This window comes from Falco cherrug, chromosome 3 (genome assembly GCF_023634085.1).
Source record: "Falco cherrug isolate bFalChe1 chromosome 3, bFalChe1.pri, whole genome shotgun sequence".
NCBI lineage: Eukaryota > Metazoa > Chordata > Aves > Falconiformes > Falconidae > Falco > Falco cherrug.
Genome location: NC_073699.1, coordinates 108,522,299 through 108,542,363, shown reverse-complemented (window position 1 = coordinate 108,542,363; position 20,065 = coordinate 108,522,299). Strand labels below are relative to the sequence as shown.

General features: G+C 37.1%; 1 protein-coding gene across 8 annotated transcripts in view; it reads right to left on the bottom strand.

Moving 5' to 3' along the window:
- The window catches only part of GNB1 (G protein subunit beta 1), a 45,636-nt gene that overhangs the window by 20,679 nt on the left and 4,892 nt on the right, over positions 1–20,065 (bottom strand). For 3 of the 8 annotated variants that reach the window (XM_055704525.1, XM_055704520.1, XM_014278846.3), the window contains exons 2-3: positions 4,939–5,001; positions 3,445–3,496 (exon numbers count right to left, since the gene is read on the bottom strand). The exons of 1 other annotated variant lie outside the window; for it this stretch is intronic. The gene's annotated coding sequence lies outside the window, so the exon portion shown is untranslated. Of the gene's footprint in view, positions 1–562; positions 695–3,444; positions 3,497–4,859; positions 5,002–20,065 lie in introns of those variants that run through there. 4 more of the 8 variants (XM_055704521.1, XM_027803384.2, XM_055704522.1 and 1 more) reach the window with 3 other exon arrangements.

Here is a 20,065-nt window from a genome sequence, read left to right as displayed (position 1 = left end):
AAATTTACGGCAGAAACATGAGATCCGTGGGGGAAAAAGGGTTCCATCCTCTCGTGTACCTTTCAGCTATACTGTAAATCAGCAGAATTTACTAGTGTCTAACATTTGAAAAACACACCCAAATCTTTAAAAGAGCAAGAACAGGTAAAGTCAGGAAAATGTATAGGAAAACAAAATATTTTTACCTGTTTTCACTCTTGATACATGGGACATTTTTATACACATTTATTCGTATTATATGCAGAACTACCAAGCAGAGACTGTTCAACATATGATATATGCTCATCACAAACTAGCACAATTGAATATCAGGAAATAATGTATTTTTGTTTCTTTGCATGTTCTAAAAGGCATTTCACCCCCATTTTAAAGGACGGTTTCTAGGAGAAACTGTAAGCTTGAACTGGATGATGCTTGTATTTCTGGGGGTTTGAAAGACATTACAAAATTTCCAAATCAAGCAAACCTCATGCAAAAAATAACTACTCATGTTCCACACACTTTTTTTCCAAATCATCACCATAGCTGTAAGGAAATAGATGGCAGCCAAACCCATGCTTACCTCACTTTCTTTTGAATATGTTACTGTGTTCTTGAAGGCAGTCTTCTCAAGAATAACACATTCACTTTGCTGAACTCATTCAAGACCTTTCCAGAGGCTGAAATGCTTAAGTGTCTCTGCTCTAAGCCTAATTCCCCCTAATCTTGTTGACAAGTATACCTTGTAGATAATTCTCTTCTTGCTAGGGACAACAATATGCATACTTGCAAAGTCAGTTTACTAGTCTTCACTACTCCAAATGACCCAAGTCTCTAATCTCTTCTTACAAGTTACCCATAGAAAAGTCACTTTGTTCCCCACACAGGAAAATCACATATTGACTTCACCTAATTTATTACTTTCCATTTATGATAAAACTTCACAATTCAACTATGTCAAAACGATTTGTGTCACTCACCTCAAAGTAACAACTTCGGGGTTTGTTTTTCCTCTAAGCTACATGAGCTATATTCCTATGCAAAAGGAAAGTTATATAATTGACTGTCTGCCCAGTGGATGTATATGTTGAACAACTTCACACAGAATCTTTGAACTGAATGGAAAGCCTTATGAAATCTACAAAACTTCCACATACTTCCTGCAAATAGAGATATACTTAGGACCCCAGTATAATAATTCTAATTTAAAGGCAAAGCTCACTACTCAGAAAACAGTGACAGAACAATTAAAAGACTAAGGAAGAACTCAAAATCACTCATTTCATTGTTACAACTCTAGTGTCCTTTCCAGAGCTCAAGCTGTTTATGCAATTAAGTCCAGTTACTGAAACCAAGGTATCATTAATATCATCACATTTATATGTAGACTGTTTGCCTACATTATAAGAGAAATGGGAAGAGTTGAATACAACTCATCCAAAAACTAAATATGATTCCTCCGAAAAACCACCTGGTAATAGCAATGAGGCAACTCTTACTAACCACTTTGTATTTTAATTTTCTCACACCATTCCTATTTAAAAAAAAAGTAAAGAAGGACAGAGTCTTCCATCCTCCCCGAAACAGCCTGTCCTGTGAATTATCTCTACAGATTCAAGGAGAGAACACAATTTTAAATCACAGCTATCATTAAATCAAATATTTAGATCTTCTATCCCCTGATAGCCAAACCTTGTTTGCAACAAGGTATTTTAACTATACATTGCTACTACCAAAAAGTAAAGTAACCCTACCAAGCCACTGTTGATGCAAACTTTGGTAACGCAAAAGGTTTAATGTTATATTGTACTTGGGTAATAATACTCTAACAATAATTTCATTAGAAGGTTAGCCAAACCACCTTCTCCCAAATGAATAGGCTGTCCAATACTTGTTCCCTCAGCATCTTTCCTGCTAATATGCATCACTCCAATAGATACAAAACAGCTAGAAGGAAAGCAAAACACATAATTTCCAAAAACAGACCCAAAACTTCACAACCTTAATAATAAGCTCATGTTATGCCTACCAGACAGTCACATAGCAGGTCATCTGATTAAATGAAGCTGCACTAATCTAGTAGATACCATAAATCCTATTAGCAACATGCACAGCAGCTTGTACATTTTCACAATGACAGAGGAATTATAAACAATCCACCATTAGTTCCAATGTTTTGACACCATATTGGCTTTGAAAAGCTGAGAGGTTTTTTGCTATTTAATCGGAAGTATATATTGATCCCTATTTGACCTTTATTCAATAGAAAACACAGTAAGATCAGAATTGCTTGTGGAATAAATTTGAGGTGTTCTCTCCCCCATTTATATGATCCAAAATAGAAGATGAAAAAATTCGGGGCTGCCTTCTGATCCTAAAGTATACATACCTCCAGATACAGTGATCACCAAAAAAGGGGTCCATAGTTTCAGAAGTTAAAAATCATAGAAAAGGTATACAGGAAGACAACATAAGAAATCTACGGAATCACACAAGCTTCTGAGAGACAAACTTTATTTGAATGGGGGGAAAAAACCCTGTAGAACACGCACTGAATACCTCAAAGACATTGGCTTAATAACCAGCACTGGTTAAAACAAAAGATTACACAGGAAATAGGACAGAAAATACTGAAAACAGCATAATGCCTTTGAGTAAAAGCAATGGTTTGTCTACACTGGGAACACTGTATTCCGTTTCAGTTTCTGCTTCTCCAAAAAAGAACACTGGAGGTGTCTAGGGTTGACCAAGGTAACCAAGTAGAGAACATCTCAGAAGACAGATTTAGAGAAAGAGACAGGGGCTAGCCTGCTGCTTGCTTTTTGAAAACCATGTAAATAACTAGTAATTGATAGTAACATGTTTAACTGAGCAAATCCTTTCTACACAACACATGACTAACTAGTAATGTTCCTCACAGAATAAAGGGCTTTACAACAGGGAAACATTTGATGTTATAGTCTGGAAGGTAATGAATATTTCACTGTTCCAAGACTATTAGTAATAATTATGATCACATAGAACATAAACTCTGGAACTTTCAGGTTCTGTTTAAATAATACTGACACACTGAAAAGAACATTCTGACAAGAACCACTTTGCTCAAAAGAAATTTGGCCTTCTTTTGTCAAACATGGCAGATAAGTAATTTTTCATTCATGAGAGAATAACTGTTCTCATAATTTTATTTATTACAGTTCCCTGCCCCACTGAGATGAAACAGTTTCATCTATGGTCTCCCTCTGCTTTGTCAGTTCCATTTCTGAAAGGCGGCAGGCACTAACATCTATTATTTACCAGGTTTCCTGGCCATTTAAAAATTCTTCCTGTTGACATAAGAATACACATGCCAAAGTATAGACTTGCACAGATTAACAGCCAGAAACCTCAAGTTAGACACTCTTTAAAAATAGTGTGACTTTCTCAAGCACTAGGAAAAAGAAATTATCTGATTTCTCTACTTACATTTTCTCTCACTACAGTAGAAAGCCAACTTCTGCTGTCAAACATGTAAATTCTGGAAAAAAAAACCAAAACCAGAATTAGTACAATTATCAAGAAATAATACCAGTTTCTAAAAAAAAACCAACCTAACAAATCAAAATACCATCAAAGCACAGACTAATTTTTGTTAGCTAACTTAAACAGCTGGCTTGTCTTCATGAAGGAAAATGGGCACTGCTTTAATAATACTAACATAACCGAAAGACTTGCTCATGTCAAGAACTTTTAACATTCTTTTTCCAAGAAAACTCCTGCAATCCTCACATCATCAAATCTCCTCTAGTGACAACAGAAGTCCCTACTATTAGAGAGTTTAGGATTGTAACAAAACATTGTCTCACTCATAGAAGACTTATTTTCACTGCACTACAAAGTGCCCCCCCAACTGCATTTACAAAGCATTGAAATTTTTTCTGCTCAATACCATTCCTGACATATGCTTGCTTTGCAAGCACAGTTAATATCAAGCTACCTATTTTATCAAAAGAAGTTATATAAACCTCCTACTAAGAAGCTCAAGCGAGAGCACAACACTCTTCTAGAAGAGTTACGACTTCAAATCACTAAAGATACTAAGTAGTAAAAATTGTCATATTAAGTAACTCACACACTTGCAGTCTGGAAAACTGTAATAATTTAACATACAAACTGGCTTTGTAGCAAGGTGAAAAAGCTTCTTGTAAGAGATTTTGGAACATTTTTTTTTACTCTGGCAGCACAAAGTAATAATTATAGTTCACCCCAAGATCTGAAACATTAGACAACCGCTTATACCTTCAGAACACCTGCAGTCTGTCACTAACACACAGGAAGACAAGGGCTATAGGTGATGTCAATAGACACCCGAACGTACATAGTCAGAGCCACTGCATCAGGACAGCGGAAGATTATTCTAAGCGCAAAGCAAGAATGTACTGAAGCAAAATAATCTTAAATCAGAAAGCCAGTCAACAACTTCATATACTTTAAACTGAAATGCTTACATGTAAATGTGTCTTTCTGATTTTACAGTTCACTATAAGCTGGAAAATTTACAAACCACTTCAGTGTCTGGTATGGAGGTTAAGCTACTTAGGATATGGATCATCCTCATCCAAGCTCATTTACAGATGAACAGTTTAATACTGTGATTATGAAACCATCACAGTGTAAGCAGTTTTGTTTGTTACTGCCAGAACAACACACTTTTAGACATAAAACAGTAACTCACACTTAGAGGCCAAGCTCCACCCTCCCCCCCTCAAAGACACAAACACATGACATGACCATTTTTAAGTTCTGAAAAAAGATCAGCTATATTCAACTTTCAGAAGATAGGAAAAAAATTGCCCACACTGCAGAGATAATGAAATCTAATTAAATTCTTAAAGAATTACCTGAAATGTAAACAAGTAAAATTATGCTGGAACACTAACAGCACACAGAATACACAATAGCAAAGGCCAAAACACACACCATTATTGTCCTGTGCTGCACCCTCATTAATGCAGGAGAGGTGTTGCAGATTTCATATGCCTTCTGCAAAAAAGAAAAACAAAAACAAAACAAAAAAGCTACTTTAACCAGCCTGCAAGAAGAGTAAGGAAGCATAACAGCAAACTTTTCCACAAAGTTTAATTTCTTAAACCAGGTTAAGTTTTCAGTTAGGTATGCTGAAAGCATCCTGTGATGCCTGCAGAATGCAATCCTGGCAACTTGAGGTATTTTCAATTCTACATTAAAGACAGCTCATTCAAGAACAAAAGTAGACAGGCTACTTAGGAAAAGAAGGTCTGCATTGCACAAGCTTCCATTTTTAGTTAAAATGTAGCCTGGCAAAAGCAACATGAAAATTACAGGCCAACTTGTTCACCACACCACAGTACTGGTTCAGGAAAGGGAGTTCTTGTAACAAGCTTCACATACTCTGCCTTAACCAGCCTTTAAACCCTGCTTAGCTGAGAGATTGAGGTTCTCAACATCAAGAACTGGGGTTTCTAAAACAGAAAAGAACAAACTTCAAGCATGGTTCAAGTACCAAAGCATCTGAAGGTCAGCCAGCCCAACCCATGGCTAGCGTCCCCAGTGTCCCCACGTGCCCACAGCCTTCTGCTCAAAGCAAAGCAGCACAGCAGTTTGGACTAAAAACAGTTGGGTAGCTCCAGGAGGCAAAAGCATCATCATTTCTGGGTAAAGTTTCCCTACTACAGGTACTTGCTAACTGCTGTCAGCCTAATAATCTTTTTTCCTTTAAAGATACTAAAGTAGCTATACTGAGGTGACAACCCAGCCTAAAAAGTTAACTCCAGCATCCACCAGAATACAAATTTTCATGTGAAGACAACTCTTCTGCAGAGCAGACTACAACTTTTTCCACGAGGTTGGGGAAAGCAGGGAAGAAAAGAGGGAAGAAAGCAAGAAAAGGGACTCTGAAGAGTAGGGAAAGAAAGCATTTAGAAATATTTTACTTTAACATCATAGCAAATCTGAACAACCCTCCAAAACTCAAACAACTTTCTAAGAAGATTAAATACATTAACTGTAGCCCCCTCCAAAGCCATTCACTGTGTAAACACATTTTTCTTATTGGCCTATGGATTCAGTGAGACATAAACCCCCAATATTCTGGACATTAACTCTACCTGCACATCACCTTAAGACCACTTTACAGTCTGACTAGATGCTAAGGCCAATATCTGAACTGCAGCAAAAGCATTCTAGCTGCTCAAAACACACCATCAATTAATATACATAGGCTGACGTGAGGCCAGGCACATCAGACAAGACACTTGCCCACCGTTTGGCTCAGCCCCTAGGACAAGGTTTGACCAGGCTTTGTAAGCAGCTGCCTCTAGTGTGGGGATGCAGACAGAGCACAGGCAACACCAATTCCTCTTTAGCAGGGAGATCTCCAGCATAGCTGCAGGAGGGATCCCACCCCAAACCAGTCCCCAAGAGAGGTATACCACATTTTGGGGGCCCTGGCTGACTGCAAGCTGAACACAAGTTAACAATGCTCCCTTCTGGCAAAGACAACCAACAGCACCCAGCGCTGCATCAGGAAGAACATTGTGGGTCAAGGGAGGCGATCCTTCCCCTCTGCTCAGCACCGGTGAGGCCACATCTGCAGTACCGTGTCCAGTTCTGGGCTCCCCAGTACATGAGAGACATAGAGCTACTGGACAGAGTTCAGCAAAGGGCCTCGAAGATGATTAAGCAACTGGAGCATCTCTCACGAGGAGAGGCTGAAAAATACATTCAGCCTGAAGAAGGCTCAGAGAGGGGGTTTATCAGCGTTTTCAGTCTTCTATATACACATGTACTTTGAGTGGCTTTGTCAACATAGTTTAAAACAGATCTCAACCAACACTAGTAAAAACTAGCTTCCATAACCGTTACACCACTTGAATCTTAAAAATTTCTTGCACACCACATCCTCCTGCAAGAGTGGCACATAAGGTTGTTTTACCCAAGGCATTCAACCAGATATGATTCGATTGGAGGGGGAAAAAACAAAAACCTACTAGCAAACATCAATATTATTATTTAGATAAAAAAACAATTTCAAATGAAGTTACTTTGCTATGCTGGTGTATCTTCCTTATCAGCATGCACCCATCAAACAGGATGCATCCTATACCCAGCAAGGATGGCTGTATGTAGGCAGGCAGTTATTAATTTTGCGTGCAGATGCTTCTGTTGAGGTACGCAACACTTATCACCACTATAACATTATCAACTACATGGCAGAGATGTCTGTGAGACCAAGAACTGCAAGTTAGTTTATTAAAATTATTTCTTATAGTCTACATAGATTACTATTGTCACAGAACAGTATCTTGATGCCCAAGAGATGACACCACCTTTCCAAATCACTGCAACAACATGAAATTCCCATTACGCCATCAGGCAACAGTAATTAGAAGGCTGAAATTTAAAGCTATGCTTCAAGACTGTTCTGTATAAATAAAAAAAGAGAAGACCTATCCTCAGTTTGATGACTTGGTCCTACATATCGATATAAACAGTTCCATCAGACAGCTAGAAACTTGAAGGACGTTTTGCTATCTGCATGCGTATGTGCTTCTCCAAGAGTTAATTCTTGTTCAGACTTTTCTTGTGGAGTACAGATCTGTATTGCAGAAAGCTTAGTCTTTGCTGTCACCTCCTACATGAGCAGCTTTGAAGGACAGCCTGTGGAAGTATAAGATAATAATTACAAATTCATAAATCTAAATATGCTCAAGTGAATGGATACAACCTCTTCTCATTTATTTGAAGCCTTCTTTGTGGGAATCATCTGCTGCGTCTATAATTTCCAAGCACACAAGCTTTGAAAAGCAAGCAATACCTTACTAACAGGTTTGCAAAACAGACTGCCCTAGTAGGGACAATGCCAGATTGTATAACTCCTTTGAAAACTTAGTGAAAACACTTCTGTAGTCAAAGGCTAGCGTGGCTGGACCATTTCTGTGGGAGGTATTGGCTGCTTCTTGTGTGGAAGAATTGCCAAGTTTCCAGCTGAAGCAGTTATTGTGCTCAGTAGACATTTTTCCATATATTAGTGTGAAGTACACACAAAACACGCTAATATCAGGTCGACAAGTGTTAATGGTCATTATGCAACAGTTACATTAGCTGGTTAAAGACCTAACAAATTTCCATTAATTCTTGAATTACAGGTCTTCATTTAACTACCCAGCTTTCTAGGTGGGTCAATGATGATAATACTTTAAAGAGATTTTGTGCATAAACCCCCTGCAGAATACCCGGTAATGCAAGATTCTGAAAAACTAGTTTTGTTGCATCTGCTCTGTCCAAAGTTAGGATTTTCTGGTAAATTAAATTCTTTGCTTGTTTCCCCATGCACAAGATTTGGAGGAAAATACATTCCAAGCTCCACTCATAACTTAACAGTATAAAGCTGCAGCTCTATTAGGAGCTATGATCTTTATGACTACAAATGACATGTCCTTCCCACCCCACCCCATTTCCAGTAGCAGAAATCTAGAAATGCTTTCCTCCTGAAGAAATTTGTACATTTTTGTACAATTTGTACAAAATTTGTACATACTCTGCGTCACATGTCTAGAAGACTGCATAAGGGTAAAAAAATAATTTCTCATAGCTGCATAGACACAGCAAAATTGCTGCCTAAAGAATAAAGGTCAGTTCTAGGGTCCTACCAAAGTTCTGGCTACACTCCTTCATCCTGTAATGTTATTCACAAAAGACAGTACATACAACAGGAAAATCCAGGCATAACAGATTTACATTGAACAGCTTCTGACCAGTCAGCATGACCTTCCATCAAACTGCCTTCAGCTAAGTAGCAAGGACAGGAATTTTAGGACTTCAGAATCTCACAAACAAAACAAAAACCAACCAAAGACAGCAAAACCCATCCACCATTAATAACTGCTAGTACTCAGAAAAAAAGAAAAATAAAAAAATTAAGCTTTCGTTTCAGAAAATTCAAGGGAGAAACCAGATATTAACGAATCTGGAAACCTTGCAAGACCCTGAAAAGCCCCAATTCAATGAGACAGCTTCACATTCAAAGTCTCAAATTTGAATTACTGTCTCAGTGAAACACTGCATTGTTGTCTCTTCCAAAAGTGTTACAGAATAAGAATAATTCACGAAAAAGTTAACTTTATGTGCATGAGGTTATTACCTCTGTAATATTACCAAGGTAAAGCAGCACAGCGTCTACTGAAAATCACCAAACTAGCTATACATGCATCAGCTTTCACTTGCATGGCCAAATTTTCTAACACCTGACAACTCATCTCTCCCTATTCTCAACAAGTATTCAAAAATAAACCTTTTGGATCATTACCCACTTCTGCAGAATAGAATACTAAACAGCAGACAACAATGCTTAAGATCATGGCAGGCACATATGCTTGCAATAAACAGCTTTGCAGTGAAGTGGACCATCTCCTTCTGCCACCAACAGTGAACAAACTCAACCTGTCTTCATGCAAGACAGCATCCCAATGCTGCCAAAATATATTTCCTGATGCTAATCCCATGACCTACATTTTTTTTTTAAAAAAAAAATCATACTGATGCAGTATCTAAGCATAAAAATCTGGACTGTAATAGGTCACTTCATTAATCCTTTCTAAATGTATCTGCAAGCTATGTGCATTATTAAAATAAAAATCTTAATTCTAGGTACAGCAGAGAATTTATGTAAAAAAAAAAAAGAACTGATGATGACAAGTTTAACAAATGACTAAATCTAAATGCTTTAAAAAAATAATCAAGAATTTAAAAAAAGAGGGGTCTTAGGAGATTCTCTGAAGTAGCTCACAAACAGTAGTAAGTGTTGCTATTTTAGCAACCCAATTCAAGAATTCCTAACTACATCTCTTCTTTCTGCCTTGCATGAAAGAAATTCACATTTAAGAGCATTCTAACACTCCCTGATAAGTGGCAGGCATAGGAAGCTTGCTTATTTTAAGAACAAAAATTAGTGATATGTAGTATAAGTTTTCAACAGTTATTTATTAAGAATGCCAAATGCCAATACTTTGGGTTTTATTCCTTTGTTCAAAATCATCTCTAGTTATTACTCCTTCTGAAGAGCAACACACCTACCAATAAACTGCATCAATTTTATCAAAGTGGCCAGTGATGGTTTTGGCTGTCATCTTCCCTGATCTTACAATTAAAGAAACAAAAAAAAAAAAACAAACAGTAAGTCAGGAAAACTTAGAACCTGCTTGTGCATAAATTCTATCTACATTTATCAGAAAAATAAATTACTGAAAATTGTCACTTTATAGTCAAGTATCCCCTTATCCAAAACCAAACAATTTGGTTGCCTCATACTAGACATAACCCTTTAGACAGGAAAACACAACTGAGGCAGCATTGAAGGAGAATATATTACTATTAATTAACCAACACAGAAATGACTAAGCATTTATTACTAGATGCTTCTATCTGCAGAGCTTTACAGCAACTGAACAGTTGTTTCTTACTTCAACTGTCATCTTTCATTGCTTCCTTCAGTTCTTATCATTAACCCCCAGTTTTGTACTGGCATTTTCACTTCATTTGTAAACTGATGACAATCTCTGTTTACCTAAACAGGGCAGAGCACATGCACAACAGGGATATCGCAGTCCTACTTCAGACTACTGACACACACCATATTTCTCACTACTTAAAACTAATAGCTACATAAGTAGCTACAAAAGTAGCTACAAAAGTAAAACGTGTAACTAAAGGTTGTTGGATCCAAACTCTTCTCATAACATACAACTATTTATGAGCTGCAGAATCAAAACCTAAGTCTTACTGGCTAAAAAAAAAAAAAAAAAAAAAAAACACCACCAAAAAAACCCCACCACAAACCACTCTGCACTTCAACTGCAAGAGACAAATCAAAAAGGTTTTAGTTACTTCCTCAGGCCCACTAATATGAATCCACTAGGCTTTGTGCCATTTCTCCAGATAGTATTGTTCCTTCCAATATTTTTTTTAATCACAGTAACTATTTATATCCCCTTGGAATTGTGATAAAGTTATTTCATAATTTTTTTAGGAAATAAGGGGTTTTTTTACATGAGCCCTTTAGCATCAGGAATGCTTAAAACCTTTACTTAAGAGGGGAAAAAAAACCCCACATACATAGCAGGAGTTATCTGGAAAGCTGCTAGTAATAATACCAGTTTCGTAGTTTGGATTTTAAGTGTTAAGGAAGCAAAAGGGGAAAAAGCCAAGGGTAAAACTTTAGCACAAATCCATCAAATATAGCAAGGCTGCCCAGTGTGAAATGTCACCAACAACGTGTTTGCAGAGGTGAGCAAAATAATGCACTCTCATACACCCACACCCCCACAAAACATAACAAGAAATCCATTATTTCTTCTCCAGAGGAACTAAAGTAATGCCACAGTATCAGGACATTACCTTTTCAGAAAATGTGTAATTTCTCATAAAGATCAGCTGAATCTACAGGTGGTGGGTTTAGGGCAGTTCCAAATGCAAGCTACACAGTACATTTTCTTCTAGAAGTTGGAAATGGAAGCATACTGCTGTAGGACCAGTTCACACATCATCCCAGTGTAACAAATCAGTGACAGAATTGCAAAATAACAAATGACAACACATTACACACCTGAATATATATACTTGCTTCTTTTTAGTAAAAGTCAACATTAGAAATATATTTATTAAGGTAACAAACCAAGTTTGTAATCCACAATTTAAGAACATGACTATACTAAAATGCAATCCTATTAAGAAACATAATTCTTGCCAATTCTCATTAAGTTTCCAAACACTGTTTTTCAAAAGTCACTTTTGGGTATACCAGTTTTCCAGTAAGTATTCAGGTCATTTTCTACAATTTAAATACGTTCAAGAAGTCCTCATGAAGAGTGATATATTTCTCTCTCACGATGATGCTCTCTGCTCAAGCTCTCCCCAGATATTTCACAGTAGTGCTGAGGAGAGCACAGCATGTGACTGGAACATGTTGCACTGAATTCACAAGCAGATGAATGGCTAGATACAAAACCTGGCACAGAGGTGAGTGCTTACACCACATCCTGCCACCAAAATCCCAAATATTACAGTAAAATCCATCAGGTGGATCAACTGCCACTGTCTGGGGGTTAGAGGTATGAGAAGAACAAGTATTTTCCAAAAGCCTGAATGATATTCCTCAGCTCTGCTTGCCAAGACATCTGTATCAGCATCATCTTCTCAACCTTGTTAAAAATCATGTATTGTTTTAGATATTACCATTATGGTGACATCAGTAGGTACGTTAAGATCTTCACTACAATATTTATTACATTAAAGGAGGAAATGCGCTGTGTGTATGTGATCACTTATTTACAATACAAAAGCCAGAAACAAAAATAGCAAAATTAGACACAAAACAATATCAGTAAGACTGTGTACATGCATAAGCACAGAACATTAGTAGAAATTCCTATTATTGTATTTTGTATTTCCAAAAATTTCAGCTCAACTATTTTATCAACAGAAGCTGAATCATCCGTTTCATTCTACATATGCCAGCTAGTAAAGAGTCAACTGAGTCAAAGGAGAATCAGCTGCTTCCTATTTACACCCTTTAAAAAAATATAACTTCCAGAATGCTACTTTTAGCAGTACTATTTTGTACATCCTTAAAAGTCAAACCATTTGAAATTAGAAGAAATAGCCTATCAAATCAACATACCCTTATCCCTGAGCTAAGGGAGACATTTACAGATATAACATGGTCTTTTATGGAGAATTTTGCTTCTGAAGAGCATTCCCCTCATCCACACATGTAGAAACAGACTTTAATTGAGATACTCACATGTTTAAATGTCTCACTGCGCTAAGGACCTCAAAACACTAATGAAAAACATATTATGTTTCCAGGAGCAGCAAGATAATTTATATTCTATCAATTCTAAACTGTGCTTTACCACACAGATCGAGAGTTCTGCCCAAAATGCCTTTCACTGTAGGATCGAATCCTGAAAGAGTACTTCAATAACATGGATTCTTCTTTCTGCTCTGACTTAGAAAGACTTGTAAGAGAGTAAGCAAGCTTTACCCTATTAAGTTTTTATAAAAAATAAAAAGACTACTAATAAAAAAATCCAATAGCATCAACAAGGGCACTGCATCTTAGAGACAGCCTGGACAAGCCTTAATAACTACCTTCTCACTGTAACTACAATCACATCCTCCCTCAATAAAAATATGGTAGTTAAGACATTTGAACAAACCATCTGCTCTCTTTGTGCGTCTGCTACAGAGACTGTACAAGACAGCCTCAGAGATCATCTAAGAGAAAAATATTCATTCTTTACAACCATGTTAAAGATCTTATCCAAGCTTCAGCTAATTAATAAAAAGAACACATTTATTTCATTGAAATAAGAATTTAGGTGTTCAAACTGCACACTGTTCTTCAGTAAGAGATTAACAAACCACTGTTAGAAAGAAGTTAAGCTACACCATGAAATAACCACTTCTCAGCACCAGTCTGAAGATAAAAAGTATTTATTTCAGTGGACCTTAAAACTTAAAATGTATTATATACATCGAGCAGATAAAAGAATACTCAGTAGAGATTAAAATATGGCATGACTTCTCTGATCTTTCCCCCCCAGATTAGACAGAGCAATACTTTGTTCTTTAGCTCTGCAATCAGCATAACCCATCTGTAATCAAAGTGCAAGCAGTTCCACTGGATTTGGTAGCAATGATTTATACCCCCAGTAGCTCACCAATTTCTCCCAGCACAGTGGCTGTATTTTGATATGTACTGTAGATACACGGTAAGTTAAGGTACAGAAGAACAGGAACAAGAAAAGCAAGGTCGACAGACTGGAAAGTAGAGTAACACAGGAGACCTTGAAGCCATTAGACTGAGAACTGTTGTTTAGGAACAGACACAATGCAACAACACAGCCCAGAGACGGAATCACAACAGAAAGCACAAAGGTACAACAGGAAACATTTGCTTTCACACCTGGGTGTTCTTCTTTCCATAATACTGCATTAACCCTCTTAAAATTTCTGGCATTAGTCTTTAAGTAGCAGTTGTACTCCTCTAGGTGTTACGCATCCAGTTAACTGATCAAAATCGAGGAAAAATTGATAAAAAGAAAACGAGTACTACTAGGGTTTGGAGCCAGAGTGGAAATTAAGACAGACAAAACTTAAAACATCAGAAAACAATCCCTTCTTTTTTTTTTTTTTTTTTTTTGGGGGGGGGGGGGGGGGAATACATGCAAAGTGAATTCAAAAAAGCACAGTCTGCTTTAAACAAAGCCAGCCACCAGTATAGTTAGTTGAAATCTGTTACTCGAGGTTTTTCACTGATTTCCCTAACTGTCTGCACACACCCCTTCATACAAGCGCTGCTTCATGGTTATTTGGAGCCCCTGGACACTATTGTAGTGCAAAACTATGTGGGTTTTTGAAGGGAGAGTGGTTTTGCTTTTGTTTTTCAAACAGAAAACGCACTAAACTGCAGTAGACAATGTATCAGCTTGGTCCTTTAAAAACAGAAGGGGAGAAAGCTTTGAAGACTGGCCACTACCACCTTATACAGAGTATTACAGATTCTGACTTGGGAAAAACAGTTACTGTTGCTTCCAACTCCAGCTTCCACTTAGAAAAGCTTGCTTTTATAGGTTCCTCCATCTTTTGTGAGAGCCAAGCTGCTCATTATCTAAAAGCCAAACTATCACAGTTTTGCAGCACAGGGTATGATGATAAACTGTTTGCCCATCTTGGTTTCCTCAAATGCCAATTTGTGAACTGGCAAGGCAGCTGCTGAACAGCAGATGTCTATGCCACCTTTTGTGACAGAGGGCAGCAATAACTGACTTCCCCAGAGTGAGCCCTTTTAAGTTTAATTCACAACAGCAAGGATATGGAACAGAAAAATTACTACAGGATAAATTTGACTGAGAAATCAAAAACAAATGAATTAAACCTGAAATCTCCACAGGATGTATCCAGGTGAACCGGTAGGCACTGCTAGCTAGGTGACACAGCTTCACATCCCATCTTATCTCAAGAAAATATGTTCAAAAGCTTTATATATTTGATCCCCAGGGTAGCAAACACAGAGCAGCTTGATTTAGTATGAGTTCCATCTTCTGATAAGAGTTAAAGGGAATAGAGAAGAGTCAGACTAGAAACAAACATGAAGATAACCGGGCATCTTCTCACATCTAAGGAATTGACTAAGATTTCCATAATTTTTCTAAGAACTTCATTCTGTTTTCAAAGTTCCTGAGTTTATAGTGTTTATAATATGTTTCCTCCTTGCCTTCCAGATACTCTACTCTGCTTTTAAAGGATACAGTTTTTTCTTTTTGAAAAATTCCATGATTTAACCTCGGATCTCCTGAATTTACAGGATGTCAAAAAAGACTGGTAAGACTTTGAATAATCAGATACGTAACTACTCACACCTGTGAACTACTTGCCCAGGTATTAAAACTGCAAACACAGGTTCTGCACAAGTTCTGCCTTCCCCACATACCAGCAATGAATCTTTGTGTAGGACAAATCAAAGTATTTCCTGAAATGCTGAAGCTTCACCTATTGTCTATAGGCACAAGAAAAAAGGAAGACAGTAAAGTTGAGCTAACCCATGACTTCACTGTGCAGTTTCTACGATATTCAAGTTTTCATACATGAAAATGCACTTCCCCAACTTCTCAAGCATCTATTAAAGACACACTTTGTCAAGACTTTAAATCTGTTAAATTGTTGCTGTTCAGTATTATTTCATTTTCTTTAAATATTATACCATCTTTTAACCAAAATGCTGTATATTGACTTCTACAGCAAGTTGACAGGCACTAGCCAGATAATATCTGACAACCTGTAGTGAAATCCAGGACTTAGTAACCTGAAGCACAATTAAATTGCCACATGCATCAAGTGAACCATCCTTGACCTCTGTACAGACAACACCTTTGTTAAACAAGCAGCAGTGTATCTCCAGTATTTTACCACTTCACAAAGAATGTGCAACAGGAATATCAAACATATGTTCTAACAAAGAGAACTCCTTAATTAGTACCGTAAAATCTTATTCCGAGTACCAAAGGTTTCAGCAGACTATCACATCGACTTTGTTTTTCTAGACAAACAGAAAAAAAATTACCACACCACCCTCCAAACACATTTGCTAGGCTATCTGAAGAAAACAGTTTTGGGAACTAAACTTGAAAAATCCAAAAGGCCCATTAAGAGATTTCTTCTCAGCATCTTGAAGCACATGTAGGCCTGCTTTGGTGCACGCTGTCACTTCATTTACTGGAAACAAAACTACATTAAGTTTTGTATTATGCAGTTATAACTCATGGTGTTTGTTTTTTTTAATTTTGAGATTCAAACGTTGCTATGTTCAACACATACCTTGAACCACTTGGTGTTAACTAACATGGATCAGCTCAACAATTTAAAAAAATTGACAGAACTTTACATATATGGCAAAAACAGATTGACTGCACTAGTTTTCACCACAAAGATCTCACTAGAAAATATTTGTTTTGCACACATATCAAACTAAGTTTGGGGATATCTGGTCAATGCTGCTTACTAACTGAACATTTCTGCCTGGTCTTTCAGTAGCAAAGATAACTAAGCATTAAGTTTTAAGATCTCTGCGTTAACAAAAAAAGGCATGTTCCTACCATTGTCTGTATGCTTTTAACCTCGGAGCTTTGACCCACCTCCTATCCTTCAATTTTCTGGCAAATCTCTCAAATACCTACAGAAGTCAAACAGCTGAACTGAATACAAAGTGTTCCAAATTTAAAAGAGTACACCAGAGCAGTTCAATTTCTCTAATTCCAGAAGCAAGCCACATACCCCACCAATTACAGGGGAGCAACACCTCAGGCAACAGCTTACAAGGCACAACATCTGGACAGATACAAGCATACCAGATAACCTCCAAAAACGTTTGTAAGCTGAACAGCCTGCTCAGTAGGTAAACAGTCTAGTAAAATATACCCTAAGTCCCAACGAGAAAGTTCTCGTTACAATAAAGTAAAGCACACAGCATTAATACTGGGCACATATTTCATTTTCTGCGAGAGTTCAACTGCAATTTTTGAAGTGCACAAATAGCAATTTTTCTGTCAGAGCAGTGTTGGAGATTTGTTTTGGCATTTCACAGAAATAAAACAAAACCAATCCGGCTTCTGGAATAGCTCCATGGTTTTGCAAATAATCTTAGATAACCTCTATTTATTGACAGATTTCAATAAATCCTAAAATGTCAGGATGAACACAAAGCACATGTTACTGAACAGACTTTCTAAGATGGTTCCTTACATCCAGGCCAAGATAGGCCAGGCAGCCAGAAAAGCAGTAAGAAAACAAAAGTGTACAGAATTAACAGCTCACCTGCAGTAGTTAAGCAGATATTCTTTGTCTTTCTTACAAAAAAAAGAAATAACTAGCATCAGCTACTCTAAAGTCTACCATAATAGAAGAAAAATCAAGCCACAGAGGTAAGACATTGCTTTCCTGTCAGTGATGTCAACTTTGTGGGTGTTCATCTTTGTGAAAGTCATACAGAAAGCTTTGCGGAATTTCTTATTTAGTCCCCTGTACTCAATACAATTTGATTTTGTAAAAAAGATGAGCAATATCATCACTGATACCTGAGCTGGTAAAAATCTCACAACTACTTTGACAGACAGCATGCAGGAGTTTCCAGAGAGAAGTATTTTGGTTTTACTCTTCCCCCCCCCACACACACACACACCCCGGCCCCTTTCCCTAGGGGGTGAAAAAGACAGACATGAATATAGTGAGAAAAATCTTTACATTGTTTTTAATATAGGCCTGCATTACATAAAGCTTCAAAAAAACCCAATCTAATCTATCACAGATAATTAATATTTTCTTTTTTGGGAGTGCTGACAGGCATTACTGCAGTTTTCAAGACGACATCAAAAATATTCTCATCCGAGAAAAACATGATAAACATAACTGGCAAGAAATTTTAGGCAAACCGTCCTCAGATCAATATAGGAACATACAAAAAAAGAGTATTTAGCTATTTACAATTCAATTCATCCTTCTAACATATAGAAGGTGTTTCTTTTCTATACATAGGACCCTTAGAAATTGTAGTAATCTGACAGACTGAAATTCTACTTAAATAAATCCCCCATATTTTTAATGAAGCGGTTTCATGCAAACTACTTACAGAAATGAACTACATTTCATATTAAAATGGCAACTAGATCTTCAATCACTCTTTCTCTTCACTGTGTTATCCTGCTACTGATTTTCCCCCGATCAAGTTCAAATTATTTTTATCAATAGTATTTAGAAGATTTAGCCGTCTTTACAACCGTCAATTACAGAGCTACCTTCTATCTTGTCTCCTTTAAGTTCCCTCAGATCACCTTTTTCAGGTCTTCAGCTTCATTTTCACTTCTGCATTATTAGGATTCCAAAACAGACACGGCACAGGAAAATCAAGTTTTAACCCTTCAGCCTCACAAAATAAAAAAATAACTATAGCTCTTATCTTCATAAGTCTGTGACAAGTGACAACAATAACCTTTTCTCTTCAAAATTGTTTTCAACAATTCCTAAGTCAAAGAAATTTGGAAAAAATAATTTTAAAACAAGGTCTACCTGAGTATTCAAGCCAGTAAGAAATCTCAGAGATCTTGGTATTAACCTACATATTCTGCTTGTTCACCAGCCAAACAGGGCTCAGACTCATGAGCAAGTTTCCAACATCAGCTGACCCACAAAAGTCATCTCTATGCACCCTTTAGGCTTACGTTGAGTTTGAGATATTGGGATTAATTTGGTCCCCCCTGAAAAAGGTCTATGCTTATTTGAATAACCTTGCACTTATCTTAAGAGCGCAGGCACGGATAATTACCACGGAATAGCTGACAGAGGGCAACCATTAATCCAAAGACAGGTCTTCTGAACATCTGCAACATCTAAAGCATTCCCATTTTAAACGTGCTATAGTTATTTGTATTGGATTTCAACAAGGTTTACATCCAGCAACATTTAAACAACTGAATTATTTGCTTAGTAACTGCTTTCTCAAGCAGTTATTCCTGTGTCTGTCATCCCATGCCCCTCGCCCCAATGACCTAAAATACCAATAACCAGGTCAACGTGTAACATTTACTATGGGATCCTTATTTTCTGGCACTTAAAAATTTTGAGAACCAAACAACTGAGTGTTCAGGCCAGTGCTGGAAACCCTAGACAGAATTTAAAGTTATAATTTCCAAGATTCCCTACAAATTATGCTTCCATGATGTCTCCAAAAAAATTTTTTGGCTTACACATACAAATTACCATGTAGGCATCTAATTACAGCATCCCCAGTAACACTGAGCATAAGATATGCACAGGTAAGATATGCACAGAAGGCTGACACCTTATCTTCACCATTTCCAGATGGCATGCATGAATATTGTTGTGTCATTACTCTCTAGCTGGGTTCAAGAAAGAAGATTCCTGGATGTCTAAAAATATACCGGGCAAGGCAAGCATTGCCCCCTAATAACAATTACACTCAAGGTTCCAACCAGTCTTCCAGACAAACAGAAATATTTTATTATATTTCAAGAGGCTAACACATTGTATCACTCTAATAAATTGAATGGACATCTAATACAAGTGAATATAGTCTTACGAGCTATTAATTGTGAAGAACACATTTTAGAAGGTCAGCTGTTTAAAAAACAGGCCAAGAACATCTGATCTTTATGTTCCCAAAAATACTTCTAAATGCATATTTTTGTTCAAAGGCTAACTAACCATCTCCTTTCGCTCTACTTAGAACCCTGCTAGTGCTTTAAAAATGCAGTATTCTGCTTCAAAACCTATTTTGGAGTGTCCATATTTTTGTACTGTGGAAGAAAGCCTTCCACAGTAATTTACATTGATTATTTTGGCATCTGAAGTAAAGGTACTGTTCATGGCCAGCTCAGAGCTTTTAAAAACCTCTTCATGTTCTGCTGAACTACCAGTTGGCTCAAGTATCTATGGATTCTGCATACATTTCTGTTTGGTGAAAAACCAAATCCATGCACACAAAATCCCCAGCATA